Below are 17,231 nucleotides of genomic sequence, written 5' to 3'. Positions count from 1 at the left end.
AGAGGCCAGACCTCTGGACCCATTCATAAGAGGGAGGCAAGCGTACTCTTATGAATAGCAAGCAAGAACTAATGCCCTATGTAAGAAGCCAATATAAAGTATTGGTTGGGTTTGTTCTTACTGCTGTTCGCTTCTGCTTACCTGCACCGTTGTCCTGTCCAGCATTGTGACAACCGCTACCCTCTGCCCGCAGGGAGAGGGAAGAAAAGAGAAGGAAGAGGAGCCAGTCACACTTTCATTCACTCTCCATTCATGTGATATCACAAGGTCGAGATGCAACCTTGTCTTGTAAAGGAGCTGGGTAAGCTACACAACTTGTTGAGCAGCCACCACGGGTCTCAAGGAAAAAGTGTCCAAGGACTTATGAGCATAATTCCGAAGGTAGAAGGAGGCGAAGGTGGTCTGGCTGGACCACACCCCTGCCTTCAGCACCTGTGCGATAGACAAGTTCTTGCAGAATGCAAGGGTTGGACCAATGCCTCTAACTTTGCGGGCTCTCGGACGAAAGGTACTGGTGTCGGCACTCCTCTCGGAGTCATACACTTTCCCGATTACCTCACGAAGCCAGAAAGAAACAGTGTTCTTGGACACTTCTTTCTTTGTCACCCTGGTGCTGATGGAGAGGTGTTGACAATCAGGCCTGAGGTGTCGAGTTTTCTTCAGATAGCACCGTAACACCCTCACAGGACAAAGCAGCATCTCTTCAGTATCATTACCGGTGAAGTCCTCTAGGGAGAAGATCGAGAAGGACTCGAACCTGGTGTCAGGGACCGAAGGGTTCTGAGTCTTCAATACGAAATCTGGGACGAAATCGAGCGTAACTGATCCCCATCCCTCGAGTGTTTGACATCAAAGGAAAGACCATGATCTCCTACTCTCTTTGCTGATGCCAGGCCCACAGTGAAAGATGGTCTTGAGGGTCAGATTCCTGTCTGACAACTCCCGGAGAGGCTCATAGGGTCTACGAGTTAAACTCCTTAAGACAAGAGTCACATCCCACCCTGGGGGCTTGAGCTCCCTGGGTGGGCAAGACCTCTTGAAGCTCCTCATTAGGAGAGATATTTCCATGGAAGAGGAAATATCAACTCCTCGCAGCTTAAGGACTAGGGCCAGGGGGCCCTCTGTATCCTTTGACTGCAGAGACAGAGAGGAGCTTCTCTTGGCAAAGAAAGAGGAGGAAATCCGTTACCTGCTGAAGAGTGGCTCTGAGCGGAGAGAGACCCCGTCTATGACACCAACCACTGAAGATGGACCACTTTCCCTGGTATACTGCATCAGAGGACTGTCTGAGGTATCCAGCCATCTGCTCGGCGAGAAAAGCCTCTCGCTCGCAAGAGGTGGTGGATGATTGGTGGGGATAACTGCCAGCCGTGAAGACACAAGGAATGTACTGCCTGGTGGTACCGTTCTACCTGCGGTTGACCCAGCAGGTTGTGCCATGGGGGAATCTCTCGTGGTGCCTCTGAGAGAAGAGCCAGCAGGTTTGGATACCAAACGGCCTGAGGCCATTTGGGTGCCACCAGAATCATCTGAAGGTTGCTGGTGACCAGCACCCCGTTGATCACCTTGCGAATCAGGCAGAACAGGGGAAAGACGTACACTACGAGGTTGTCCCACGAGTGTTGGAACGTGTCCTCTGGCACAACTGAGAAGAAAACCTAAAGTTTTCTGTTGTGCCGGGTGGAGAACAGATCCACTACTGGACGCCTCCATAGGTCAAAGAACCTTTCTGCCACGTCTGGGTGAAGAGACCATTCGGTCCCAATCAGCTGATTCTGGCGGCTGAGCTTGTCTGCCACTACATTCCTCTTGCCTGGAATGTACCTGGCTGACAGCTCTACCGAGTGAGCTACGGCCCACTCATGCACCTGCATCGTCAACTGGTGCATCGGGAGGGACACAAGGCCCCCGTTTGACGTATGCCACTACCATGGTGTTGTCGCTCATCAACACCACTGAGTGTCCCACCAGTCGTTCCCAGAACTCTTGGAGCACAAGAAACACAGCCTTGAGTTCCAGGAAGTTGATGTGAAGGTGCCTGTCATGATAGTTCCACACTCCTGCAACCAGCAACTCTTCCAGGTGTGCGCCCCAACCCTCGGTCGATGCGTCTGAGAAAAGAAGCATCTCCGGAGACGAGTGCGCAGGAGCACTCCTATAAGAGGTTCCTGTCATCTAGCCACCAGGCCAGGTACTCCCTTACTTCCTCCGTGAAAGGAACCAGGAAGGACTGTGGATCCCTTACCTGTGACCAGCACTCTCTAGTTTCCATTGAAGAGACCGCAAGTAAAGACGCCCGTGAGGGACTAACTTCTCTAGTGACGACAGGTGACCGATCAAGACTTAACACTGCCGAGCTGACTGTTCCTGTCGTGACAGGAACTGTCTGGCTGCCTCCCTGAACCTGCTGATCCGCGAGTCTGCGGGGAAGACTTGTGTTGCTACCATATCGATCAGCATGCCCAGGTACTTTATCCTCTGCTTGGGTTCGAGATCTGACTTTTTGAAATTTACCACGATCCCCAGATCGTGGCATAACTCAAGAAGTAGATCTCTGTCCTGTAGCAACTGCGAGCGGAAGCTTGCCAGGACCAGCCAATCGTCGAGATACCTCATTAGACGTATCCCAACTGAATGGGCCCAAGCTAACACCAGAGTGAACACTCACATGAACGCCTGTGGGGCGGTTGAGAGACCGAAACAAAGTGCCCTGAATTGGTACACCATCCCGTCGAGGATAGATGCAGAGGTCGAAATGGTTCAAGGGAGAGAGATCTATCACTGGTCTCTAACCCCTCGTGGACTTCTCCACTAGGAAGTCGCTGTAGAACCCCGGTGACTGATCTCGCACGATCTCCACAGCTCCTTGGCTCAGCATGGTCTTCACTTCTTGTGTCAATGCTACGTCCCTGGCAAAACCGGGGACGTACGTCTGAAGGTGGACCGGGTGTGAGGTGAGGGGCGGCTTCGACTTGAAGGGCAGTAGGTATCCATCCCAAAGGACATCCACTACCCAAGTCTTGGCTTCGTAGCACTGCCAAGTTGCCCAATGGCTTGCCAGGCAACCCCCACTTCCGGCAGCAGTTGAGGGGGAACGCCGTCCCTAGCGTTTCCCTCTCTTCCCCCTTCGCTTAGTCCCTTTCCCGCAAGAGAAGAAGTTTGGGAGGATGGCTAACGCTCACCTCTCAAAGCTAAAGAGGAAGGCTGGGTCTTTCCTCGCGCTACCCTGAGAGAGGAGGAACCCAGCAATGGTCCATTGCGTAGACCCAATGTTACCTCGCAACCGGCAGCCCTGGTTATGCGAGTCAGGACTGCGTCCCCTCTCCTCAAAACCAGGTTGGCCCACAGGTTGGTCGTCTGGTAGGCAAGGTAGGAGATGGCCCTACCTCCAGACAGGCAGTCTCCCGAACGCCGAGTCCTCCTCAGGAACTACAGCTCCCGAGGAGGCTGCAACTCTGGATACCATGAGGGACCACAGATTCAGCCAGATGGCCTGGAAAGCTGCCATGGCAGTGGATTCCAGGGCCGATGCCTCTTACTGCGAGAACCTCAGACAGCAGGTGATGAAGAGGCACTCCTGGAGTTAGACGAGCTAGCTCTGGGTCAACCTGCTTGGTCGGCAACGGGTTTACTGAAGGTACGTAGATGCACCACTGATGAGGCAGAGGAGGGGGAAGCAGCTTGTCCGACCTGCTGGCTCTGAGTGAGGCCTCTTGTCCGGAGACAAGGGCGTCCACCCGGTCCAGCTTACCGTCGCCCAAGGAAGACCGGGGTAGTCCCACCGTTGCTCTGGGTTCCTTCTTAGGACCTCAGAACGACTCAAACCTCGATGAACGGTCAGAGGGAGCAACCACCGATCCTTCCCCGAGGTCGCTGTGCTGACGAATCAGCACAATGACCTCTGCAAAGAACCTCTGTATCTTGGGGGTGATCGCATCCTTAGGCGATGGACCGTCAGATCAATCCAGGCCAATCACTTCCCGAGACACTCTTCCTTCAGGAGAATGAACCTCGCCAGACTCCTCGTAGTCTCCTCAAACCACTTAAGCATATGGTCTGTTTGGTCCTAAGACCAAACCAGGCTCGTAGGCTCTCGTAGCCAGACTGTAAGGAACGCACTCCTCACGGTCACTCCTGTTCACCTCGCTCCTCCCAGTGTAGCCTGAGGAGGTTGGAGGGACAGGTGAGAAAGGCTCTTCCTGATGACCGGGGGGACCTCTTCCCAGCCTCGACATGTGAATGGTCTGGTGGGACCGTCACATCAACCCTGGGAACCAGATGATCGCTGCGCGAGCGATCGCTGGTCTGGTGAGAGTCACCTGAGCGACTCTTACCATCATTTCAGCTCCGTGCCTGGATCCTGATGGTGAGTGTACTCAGCTGTCTGTTCCTGGCTGCACGATCACCGGTAGGTGACCGTACACTCGGTGACGCTTGCGAACGAGCGGCCAAGACGGTTCCCGGTCTGGAGGTGGAATCTCCGGAGCTGGGAGCGGGTCCCCGTCTTCTTCGCTAAGGAAGGAGAGACAGGCCCCGTTCCCGGAGGAACGGGATGACAAGCAGAAGATTCAACTGTCCCGCCGAAGTGAGACAGACCCTTAGAAGTTCCTGTGCAAGACTTCTTGGGGAGGGCTAGGCCACCTTCTTCTTCCTCAGCTGGGAGGCCTTGGAAGTCGAAGGGGAAGAGGCAGCAGAAGATGATGACGAAGATGAAGACGAAGAAGACGACAACACCTTCCTCTTCTTGGACTTCTTCACCAATTTCCTCAGGGCAGCAGACAGACGGGCCCGTTCCGGGAGGAATGGGAGGACTAGCGGAAGATTCACATGTCCCGCCGGAGCGAGACAGACCCTTAGAAGTCCCTGTGCAAGACTTCTTGAGAGGCCACCTTCTTCCTCGGCTGGGAGGCCTTAAAAGTCGAAGGGGAAGAGGCGACAGAAGATGAAGATGAAGAAGACGACGACACCTTCCTCTTCTTCTTGGACTACTCTTCGCCCCAACTTCCTCAGGACACAGCAGACAGGTCTCCCATCCACGCTGGAACTGGGGCGGGTTGCTGGTAGCAATGGGGGCCTAACCTCCAACTCCCACGCAGGAAGGACCTGCGGGAGCGGCACCACTTCCACGGGCGGGAACAGGGGCAGCAGATACGGCGATGGAAACAGGAGGGTGATCTAAGGGCAAGCTCTTCGGGCACTCAAAGTCAGGGGGAGGAGCGAGGGATAGCAAAACCAAGTGGAGCTTGTTACCAACTCCCTCTTGGGGGCACGTACGGCAACGGAGCTTGTACCGCAGCCGCAGGAGGTGACAGTGGTCACGTCCTGGTATACACCAGGTGAGGTGGAGCTGCATAACCCACGGGGTCGACATAGTCGTAGTCGTCCTCGTCTCCACCCCGTGAGTGACCGGGGCTGCAGCAAGATGATGGATGAGCCTCTGAATACACGGAGTGCCTGGAAGACTCAGCGAGTGCCACACCTGCTGAAGATCCCCACCCGCAGAGGCAAACACACATAAGGAAGCAGGTTGAAAGGCAACTAAGCTTGAAACAATCTCAAGACAGAGGCAGGCAAAGAGGTGAGCACACGTCTTCACCCGACATGCGGTCGAAAGCAAAGTGGTATGTTTACCTCCAGTTGGGCGGGACTCCCAACCATCGGACAAGCAGCTACTGCTGAACTACCTTGTTAGTAAATCTTACGACAGGTCCCGCTGGCGCTGAATAGTAATTCCTTATGTTAAAGAACTGATGGTTTGTATAACGTGTCAGAACAAACTAAATTTCAATATGGATGTTCATTATTGCCTTTCCTTAGGATATAAAATTTGTGTAAATAAATTTCATTATGAATTTTTATCATTACAACCTTAACCGATTATATAAAATTACTAGTGAAAAATAAGTTCACTAGGGAAAATAATTACATTAACCCTTCAACGCCGATTGGACGTATTAAACGTCGATATAAATTGTCTGTTGGGTGCCGATTGAGTATGGTACATCGATATAAAAAAAAGTTTTTTAAAAATTCGCGGAAAAAGTTAAAGGCCTACTAAGCGAAAACTTTTGAATCACGCGCCTTGGGGGATTCTGGGAGCTCACAGATCAAGGCGTTGTTTTGTTTACAATCGTTACGCAGGCGCGCAAGCGCGAATTTCTTCTTACCACACTTAAAAAAAAAAAAAAAAAAAAAAAAAAAAAAAAAAAAAAAAAGTATCAGCGACACATCGCACCATTTTAAATTAGCCGTTACATGGAGTATTATATATGAAAATGTGTGCAATTTCATGTAGAATACAAGAAAAATTTTATATAAATAACAATAAGTGCCAAAATTTCAACCTTTGGTCAACTTTGACCTCTACCGAAATGGTCGGAAAAACGTAATTGCAAACTAAAACTCTTATATTCTAGTAATATTCAATCATTTACCTTCATTTTGCAACAAATTGGAAGTCTCTAGCACAATATTTCGATTTACGGTGAATTTATGAAAAAAACTTTTTCCTTACACACGTGCGGTAACTCTTCCGAAAAAATCTTAAATTTTTTCGTCCGATTGTCGTAATGTTTGCACCATTTTAAATTAGCCATTACATAAAATTTTATATATGAAAAATGTGCACAATTTCATGTAGAACACAACTAAAATCAACCCATGGTTGTAGCTCTTATAAAGTTTTGAAATATTTTCATATAACAAATAACGATAAGTGCCAAAATATCAACCTTCGGTCAACTTTGACTCGACCGAAATGGTCAATAAACGCAATTGTAAGCTAAAACTCTATATTCTAGTAATATTCAATCATTTACCTTCATTTTGCAATAAATTGGAAGTCTCTAGCACAATATTTCGATTTATGGAATAATTATTAAAAAAAAAAAAATTTCCCATACGTCCACGCGGTAACTCTCCTAAAAAAATCAGGAATTTTTTTGTCCGATGTCGTAATGTTTGCACCATTTTAAATTAGCTGTTACATAAAGTTTTATATATGAAAATGTTTGCAATTTCATGTAGAATACAACCAAAAAAACAACCCATGGTTGTAGCTTTAATCAGTTGTGAAATATTTTCATATAAAATAACGATAAGGGCCAAAATTTCAACCTCAATTCGGTCAACTTTGACTCGACCGAAATGGTCGAAAAAACGCTATTGTAAGCTAAAACTCTTACATTCTAGTAATATTTAATCATTTACCTTTATTTTTCAACAAATTAGAAGTCTCTAACATAATATTTTGATTTATGGTGAATTTATGAAATAAACTTTTTTCCTTGTGTCCGCGCGGTATCTCTTCCGAAAAAATCATAAATTTTTTTCATCCGATTGTTGTAATGTTTGCACCATTTTAAATTAGCCGTTACATAAAGTTTTATATATGAAAATGTGTGCAATTTCATGTAAAATACAACAAAAAACAAACTTATGGTTGTAACCTTTATCAGTTTTGAAATATTTTCATATAAATAACGATGAATAGAAAAACTTCATCCTTCGGTCAAATTTAACTTGACCGAAATGGTCGAATACTGCAATTGTAAGCTACAACACTTACAGTCTAGTAATATTCAATCAATTGCCTTCATTTTGCAACAAACGAGAAGTCTCTAGCACAATATTTCGATTTATGGTGAATTTTTGAAAAAGGCTTTTTTTTTATGTCCGCTCGTTACGAATTCATGCATCATTTTGTGATAATATTTTTCTCTGTTGCCTTGATCGTTTTACAATGTGTTATATACCAAAATGATTGCAATTTAGTGTACAATACAACGGAAAAAAAATTAACTCGTTAGCTTTAACCGTTTTGCTCACAGCGCAATTTGAATACAATTATATATGAAATTTTGTTTTTGCACTATCATATACCATTATTTATATATGATAACGATATTTTCTAATTTCTGATGGTTGCATAATAAACTTCATGCAATGACAAAAAAAGGAGCCAAAATGAAACTCTTAATCTTGACTAAGTGTGCTGTGATTTATTGAAAAAAACATTTTTTCCGCTTCGGCGCTCACTCCCAGACCCCGCCGGCATACGGGAGACGATTTTTATTATACCCCTTCGGCGTATTAAAGGTTAATTACATTAGCAAAAAATTCAACAAATTAATTAATTAATAGGTTCCCATTTAATCTTTAATATCTTTGCAACTCAACCAATTACAGCACATACTTTTACCATTCCCTCAACATTCATTGTTCCACCTCTTCACTTACTTCCAACATTGTTAAGAAGTTTCATTTCTACTAGTCTACATTTTCTCTTAACTATACCCAACCAACATTGCATCATCTGAACAACAGCCACTCTATGGTTCATCCACAACCTCTCTCTACTTAACAGAAAATTTGCACCCATAACCGTCTTTTCAAGAACTTGCATTACTTCATATAAAAAATGAAGTAAAACTGAGAAGAAAAACACTCACGTCTCACACACCACTAACAACAAAAACCAATCATCCTCTATTAACTGCATATTGTATGGTATATAAAATAATAACCCCAAACATACATTGTTTCTCACAACAGTGAACCACAGCAACATAGTATGTATTCACAGGGGACTTGCTATTGTGGATTTTTCTAGACTCTACATACCCATTATTCATGGGCAAAATTCACCTTTTTTGTGGTATTTTTCACAAAGTATTCACAAATTACTGTACTATTTTCATATTCATTTTCATGACTAAATAAAGCACTTTTTGTGATAAAAAACTATTATTCAAGTTTCTTCTGAGGTTAAATATAACCTTCCAAACTCTAATGTAAAAAAAGAAAAAAAAAAAACTTTTAGACAAAATTTTAATTGTAATAATCATCCTGATAAAAATAACATCTTTAAAATAGTATAAGATTTTTTTATATACTACTTACCAAGTAACTACATAGCTATAAGTTTGTAAGTTTCGCAGCAGCTTAAATTTGGAATTAGTAGTGGCGATTCAGTTGTGTTTGGTGTAGGTGACTGATCCTGCCCACTTTCGGGAAGCATTGGTACAAAAGATCTGAAGAGCTCGATTCATTTGTGACCTATGTCCACGAGAGGGGAGGAGTTATTTTATCGTAAAAATGTATTTTACAACTTACCAAGTAACTAGATAGCTGAATCCCACATTGACAGGTGGTGGGAAACATGGACATGTACCACTCTAACCCATTCAGTTATATAAATAAATTGCAAAGTAGCTAGCATTGTTGAAAATGCTTGTTGTAACCTTACCTGGTGAGAGAGCTACAGTAGGAAGATACTGCCTCTGGTCAGAAACTCATCTTGACCTGTAGTGGCATGGCAGTAGTAAAGCCAGGTGTCGCCTCTACTTTAGTAGGGTGCTTTGCAAACCAAGGAGTGCTCCAAGTTTGTTTACCAAAACATTACACTAGACAAAAGCCCTTGCCCTGAGTGTATACACACACACACGAAGAAAAAAAAAAAAAAAAAAATAAAAAAAAAAAGATATTCAAGTTACCCGAACACCAAATACTAAAAACAATTACCATTACCCAAATATTAAAAACAAGACTGGTGGGTACTCCGGGTACACATAATCTCCACAACAGCTTCCCAAAAACATCAACGACTAATGTTAAGGCAAGTGGATAGACTAGAACAGGTAAATTCTCCTATCCTTCCTTTACCAATACCATACCAGCTACTGATAAAGGTTCTAATGCATTACAGTTATCATAAAATTGTTTCCACATCATATAAATAAAAATTGGCAAATACTGATATCACCTCCAGAATGTTGATTGAACAATAGACGAAAGAGATAAATTGCTTTTGGAAACCAAAGAAGTGGCTACTGCCGTGGATACTGCCCTAACTTCATAGCCTTTGACATTACAAATAGGAAAATTTTCTTTTAACTATCGAATGTAACTCATAGATAATGTCTCTCAAGAAATGTGTTAGGGCATTTTTGGACAGACGATGAGACTGATCCTTGACCGAGCTCCAGAGGTTAGGGGAGTGACCTCTGATTCTCTTGGTCCTCTCCAAAAGAATCGGTACCTCAAATTTCAAATTTAAGATGCTGCAAGAAAGTTAGAAACTTATAGCTATGTAGTTACTTGTTAGTTACTTGTGTAAAATGGATGATATCTTCAATTAACAGCAATAAATCCAAGCCACACAACACTTATCAATAGTTAGCTCCAAACACCCGTAACTTACCCTATGTTGGGCAGTTTTTAGCTGACATAGGGTATATAGCCTAATGTAAGAGCAAAATGTACAAGAATCTTTCTACAGAAACTTACCAACAAACTTCAATGGACACCTTAACATTAGCTGTATATCTATCTACTATATTTTGATAAAGGCTAGGTATTACATACCCTTTGTTGTTGTTGTTGTTGTTGTTGTTATTGCTGTTGTTGTTGTTGTTGTTGTTGTTGTTTTTCTTTCCTCCCTTCTCCCCATTCTTATTACCACTGTTTTGATTTTGGTTCTCGGTAGTATGCCTCTTAAAAGGTACTGAATTTGGGTATGGAAAGTTACTTTGCTTCTGGCTGGGATTACCATAATTAAATTTCAAGGGGGTGTCATTAAAAATTGAAATTTCTTTTTTATTAACTTTTTTTTCATGATTTGCTTTATGTGCTTCCTGACTTTGAGGACCAGTTTTATCATTCTCACAATTACTGTTATTTCTATCACAATTTCCTTTATCTGCAGTTATGATTTTTGATTTTTATTTTCCATTTCCCCTTCCCCTTCTTTCCTTTAGGTCCACCTTTCCAGTAATTCTTCCCCTGCCAATTATTTCTTCTTCCTTTGTTTTCATTTCGACATCCTTGATACTGTAGTTTCTGATTTGAAGGCCCCAGTTTCCTTAATGAGAGTTGAATCTCCACCTTCCTCTACCAACACTACCACACTATCTCCTCCATCCACATACTCAGCAGTTGCAGTAGTTGAATATCCCAATGTGTGTTCTCTGTCTACGTCATCATCAGCATTTCCATCGTTATCAGTATCGTCACTAGCACTTGATTCAGCAGCACTCCTTTTGCAGTTGCATTTGATTCTCACTTTCTTCATTAATGACCTGTACTTCATCAACAGAACTGTCATCTTCAGACTCTGAGTCAACAGTAGCTATTTCTGTTTTGTGTACACACCTCAATAGTCATCCTTTCTGAAAATATACCATTGCAATAAACTCAGTGTTATAAAAACTAATTCTCAAAAGTTTTTAGTCTTCATAGCTAAATCATTTTGTCACCTTCCATGTACTAGATATAAAACTATTTTACACAACCCTTCATATTTGGTCCAATAGAAAATTCCACTTGGTCATCTGTGCATCTGGGATCCAAAGCATCCCAACTGCACTCTGAGTCATTCCCCTTGTCACCTGAGCTGCCTACAAGAGAAAAGTGGTAGGGCAGAGGGTCCAGCCCATAAAGTAACAGGTTTGTACTGAAAAATAATTTTGTTTACTTTCCAACAAACCTAGTACATACTTTACAATAGCTTGAATCTCTTAAATGATGTGTCTACGTATACACTAAAAATTCTTACAACTAGCAAGGGGTCATAAACTAGATGGTACCTTAATCATAAATCCAGCGTAAGATTTAAAGACAGTTTCTGAACTTGGTTAACGAGGGTGGTTAACCAGTGGTTACAGGGGGTGCTTATGGGAATAACCATCATTTACCTGCCATAACTCCGAGCAATTTTTCACTCAGCCTTAGGAACAAAGCAGGGTGGTAAAGTACCACAAACTGCAATAAAAGCTCAGGTGTTTGTATATACCTAGTAAAAATTCAAATTACTTTTAAAATTTGATATTTGTTTTGACAGAAATACAAACCATTACCTTTTATATACAAGAGTTGCTCTTCAAATGGGAGGTAGTCTTCATCAAATGGCCGCAACATTGAAAGACCACCCACATATGCCATGATCTTGGTTGCAAAGTACGCAAAAGTGATGAAATGACTTGTGTAACCTCACACTTGGTCAGCTCAAGGACGATTGAATGCCAAGGCGCTGGGCTTGGGTGAGGGTGTTCAGCCTAATTCAAATAAGAAAAAGATTAGAGGGCCACGTGCTACCCCGAAGGGTTGCACTAGATATCGGAATAAGAATACAACTCTTCCATCACCCTTTCTCCTTGTTAAAAAGAAGAATGGAGGGAGCCACATTCTAATAACCAAAACTTAATGAAAGGACTGCTTGATAGAATAGCCACCTACATCTACATGCAGTCCAAAAAGAATTCAGACCAAGCTGATGCTACACGAGTAAAAATGAAGAATAAATAGAAGACAGTCACTCCACCATTTAACCTAGTCTTATGCTCTCCAAGTACCTTCAGCAAGATGCTTTTCTGTCTGATGGGAGCTGTGAGCTAAACTGCTAAATAGCCACTACATGACCCCGGTCTAAGGGGTCGACTACATGTGGCAGACGCCACCGACCTCCCTTGGGCTTCTTCTGGTATGGATTCTCCCAGGTTTAGGGAGTATGCCAGGGACCTTTGCTTTAGCAGAACTAGTGGGATGGGCAGCCAGCTACTCCACCAATACTTTCATTATCATCACTCACTCACTCATGCTCCATAAGAGCATGCACTGAATCATCTATCTGAGCCAGAGCATTCACTAAAAATTCGAACTTGCAATCAAACTTCACCTCAAGGTTGGCAATGGCTTTGGGGTCGAGAGTTAGAGAGCTGGGTAAAGGATCAGGTGGAACAACCAAAGGATCAGGAATGGACAAAATACAGGCACAGAGACAATAGGAATAGCATGGAAGCCCAATCGACTCCTGGCTAGCTATAGTCTTGTAATGTTGTTGCTTTTCTCTTTCTATCCCTTGCTAACTTTGATAGATAAGAATTTAAACATTTCCATGTTTAGGATCCCAGTCCCTAACATTCAGGATAAGAAGAGAGAGAGAGAGAGAGAGAGAGAGAGAGAGAGAGAGAGATGAGAGAGAGAGAGAGAGAGAGAGAGGATGATGTTGACATAAGGAGGAAGAGGAAGAATGAAATGCTTGTACTTCCTCTCCTTGTTCCTAGCCCATATGTTATTCTCTCTGAGGAAGCTGCAATAGACATTGCCCTCTGGCAATTTTCACTACTACATGAAACTCACAACGCTGAGCTCCTACCCGCTGCAGCAACAGCAGACTTAAGAGTTGACATGGCAAGAATACATGTATGATCCCTACCTCTCTCCAATGAAAGGGGAAGGGGAGTACTAGAAGGAGCTATAATTGTGGGAAAGGTGGAATAAGAATTACTTTTTTTTTCTATTCACAATGTTCTATTTCATGTATGAATGACCCAATTCTAAAAAAATTTTGTGCTGTATTACTATTCCTCTATATTCAAGTACTCATTTTTTCAGCCATGTTAACTACACTAGCCTAATTGATGGGTGCCATTTGTTATCATACCTGTGTTGTTATGTTCTGGTACGTTCTTGATACTACTTTTTTTTTTTTTTAAGTTGCATATCACTACGGGTGATGTTATCATCATTATTCTAATAATAATAAAAAAATACTACAGCATCTTGACTGTCTCCCACCAAGAACTATGTTCAATAATGTTAGCTTTACCATTGCTGCCAATAAAATGTACTGTAGTATACTGGATAAACTATTATTATGATTTTCATAAACAAGACGAAAATTCATTCCCCTTAAATTTCAGCAAAATGTTTATTATTTCTCCTGCAATCTAAATTTTTGTACAGTATTGTTCCTGTCTTGTTTAATTCCATAAATGGCCTTTAGGTATTATTCTTAGACTTAGGGATCAAGTTTTAATTGGTTAGCTACCTATTTCTGACAGAAATGAATTCCATTTCATCAAAATCATACCGTGAACTATCACAAAAAACTTTATGTACCATTTGTAATGTACTCAATTATAGGCTCAAAAATAACCTCACTATATTAGATACACTCAGCAGAGCTACCTTCTTCACTAGCAATGATGCTGGGAAGCCTCATTATCACTAGTAGGTATCAAAAAAAAAAAAAGCCCAACATAGACTGTTGTTTATGTTTCTGTTTTAAAAAGTAGCTCAGCCACAACCAGAACTCCAAATATGATATGTATAAACTCTGGGTGATAGACCTAATAGTGATGAGTCAGCCTCCTTCACTAATTTCATAATTAGGATCATATATAAAAGTGCAAGAACCTCCATGAAGAAGAAGATAAGTTGTAACGGTGGCTACTTTGGTTTGTTATCAACGTGTCACCTAACTCGGAGGTGCCACTACTAAACACAGTATGGTAAAAGAAAAAGTAGATGGCTGCACGTAGATATAGTTTTTTTTAATATAACCTATTGACCACGCAATACCAAGGAATGGGTGTATAGGTTTAGATAATACATTGATCCCCGAATGGCCAGCCTCTACCATAGCGCGAACTTTACTTTATAGAAAATAGGAATTATGACCTTAGGTAAATTTGTGACTTGGGAGAAAAACCTTAGGTAAAAAACCGCATGGTACAGGGTGGACCATGTACGATCAATGTGTCAACCCCAAGAAAGTACATTATACCGCGTTCTGACACCGGAGTATGAGGTCTTTAGCTCCGTTTCTCACCAACAACAAGGCGCAAACTGATGCCCATCTCCGATGTCAAGACGCGTTATAATGTACTTTTTTGGGGTTGTTCACGTTGATCATACATGGTCCAACCTGTACCATGCGGTTTTTTTACCCTACTTCAAGAGGAAGGTAGAGGTCTCGAGGTATGCTTTGGCAGATGCTGGCTCTTGACGAGGGGAAAACAACCGAGCGGACAAGCTGATCCAGTCTTTCTTGCCCACTTGTTGATCCACCCTCCAAAAAAGTACTTTTGCTTAGTACTTTGAAAGGAGAGTGAAGTCTCGAGGTGTTGCTCCCAACACCGATGACTCATGACTGTGCCCATCTCCGGTGTCAGGACGTGTCAAGGTACTTTTTCGGAGGGTGGATCAACAAACGGGCAAGTCTGGATCACTAGTATACTCAAGTTTGTTTCCCCTTATGTCTATTCTTGGTTACAGGACATGTTAAAGTACTTTATCGGGAAGGTGGTTGCACTACAGACAGGCCAGCCATCTGGTATTTTATCCTAATGATAAAAAATGTACAGGAAATACCGGACCATGGAGTATAGTATTTAGTACTAGATCTACCCAATAATGATACAAAATGTACAAAGATAAGTAATTTAAACTTTCCCAAAAATATGTCGGCTTACGGTAGGTAGCCTGGAACAAACTGATACCTAGCTACCTAGGTAGCTAGGTGTGCAATGGCATGCAATGCTCAGCCCTATCGACTTACCTACATTTGTCAATGTTTTAGGATATAAACTAAATCAGGATCTACCTGAAGGCAAGGATACAATGAGGTCATGACAAATGACCTTAGCCGACATAGGTATCTCATGGTCAGGAGTTTGTGCCCTACCTAACTCATCCTGGGGTGATCTCTCTGCAAAATATGAAAATATAGGCTTACCTAGTATTGGTAGCTATCGAGCTTATTTGGTATACAAAACAAACATTCTTACCTTAGTACAAAAACCGCTTCTAACCCAATAAAATGACGGTGGCTAGTATTAACGCAGCCAGCGATTTTATTATAACAGGATAAAATGCAACGTTCGTACCGTCGATCTGATGCAATGATGGTAAACAAGTGATGTACCACAAGATGATGGTGTTTACCAGGCCGACACCGATCAGTCCGCCATCTTTACCGGTACCTTCAACCTCAAGAACACTTTGGATATGGATAGTCCTGGAAACTTAGGAGCATGCTCAAGTAGCTCAACGTTTCAATAAATGAAAAAATGTTATCTGGAAATTTCGTCATGGTGTCGCATACTAAAGTAATATATAAAAGCTCAAGCTTTGTCCTTCATTGTTTGATCGGGTGTAGTAGCGATTATAGATATATATATATATTATATATCTATATATATAATATATAGATATATATATATATATATATAATATATATATCCATATATAATATATATTTATATCCATATTCAATAATATGAACATTGATAATATTTTCTTTTGTGATGACGTCATCCTTACTACCTATCAACAGAGCGCTTCAGTCGAGATTCCAGGAACCTTCCTCAGTCTGGCAAGCACACGTGTCTTGGGAAAGGTGTTGAAAAATTGTCCATGGTTCGTTACGTTACTTCTTTGGTGATATAATTATGCTGTTTAGGTTTGCCTCCCTAAATCGTACTTTTCCTACAGATTCTAGAATGTCAGTGTTTGGGGAGTGAGCGAACATCGTGACAATATTAAACCTCGGGAAGGAAACAGTGTTCAGCTTCTACATTTCCTTACGGATCCAGGACTAGGCCTATATTGGAACGGGTGAACATGAGTGATAATACTCGAATCATAGCCACGGGGAGGAGTATGGTTTTACTAATTTCCAACCCAAAGATTTGGCAAGAAACATCTGGCATGATGATTTTTATTACTGCAACGCAAATGCTAGTTAACTTGGAGTACCGCACCGGGCTAAAGTCTAGGCTACTACACCTGTGGAGGTTAAACAGTACAACTGATGACTCGGGTATCTATGACATTCTCGCTAATGTTTTGGTTACCTATGTACCATTTTGGAAAATTTAATGAATCATAGGCTTATATTTGCATTTCTGTCTGACAAAAGTATAAATGAAGTATAATTCACTCGATTAATGAGTTGCAACGGTTAAGATTATAAGTAGCCTAGTATTGCAGTCCGTTTCATTAAATCTGTCCGTTCACGAGCGAAGATGTGGCACTTGCGCATTGGTAATAAGTGATTGGCTGACATCAATGTTTCTGATATCGTTGACTCATTCTGATGAATAACAACTATTCTCCAATAGCGCATTTTGAATGTTTTCATGGACAGAGAAACCTCGCCCCTCCTCATATATTATTCGTATCTTATTTAAAAATATATCAGTGTATCCAATTCTGGAGAGAAAACAACAGTACCATTGCTTCCATGCTATGGTGTAACTGAAATTTCCCGCCTTCCAGGCTTGTATTTGCTGGAAGTTCAGCAAATACAGCAGTGGTTGTTCGCATTCACCTACCCAGAACCTAGACAGCCAAATAGACAACGGTTATTTCTTGCTTATTTCGAATATTAACCTACTCATGCAATTTATATACAAGCAGTTATCAAAATACCCCCAAATTGTCACTCG

At 42.3% G+C, this 17,231-nt stretch overlaps 1 protein-coding gene across 3 annotated transcripts in view; it reads right to left on the bottom strand.

Annotated features, from left to right (window-relative positions):
* LOC135214819 (WASH complex subunit 1-like) overlaps positions 1–17,231 on the bottom strand; it is a 192,864-nt gene that overhangs the window by 119,645 nt on the left and 55,988 nt on the right. The gene's annotated exons all lie outside the window — the stretch shown is intronic.

Source organism: Macrobrachium nipponense, chromosome 46, assembly GCF_015104395.2.
Source record: "Macrobrachium nipponense isolate FS-2020 chromosome 46, ASM1510439v2, whole genome shotgun sequence".
In the NCBI taxonomy this organism is placed as follows: Eukaryota; Metazoa; Arthropoda; class Malacostraca; order Decapoda; family Palaemonidae; genus Macrobrachium; species Macrobrachium nipponense.
Note: the sequence above shows the minus strand (reverse complement) of the source record. Positions and strands in the feature narration are given on the sequence as shown.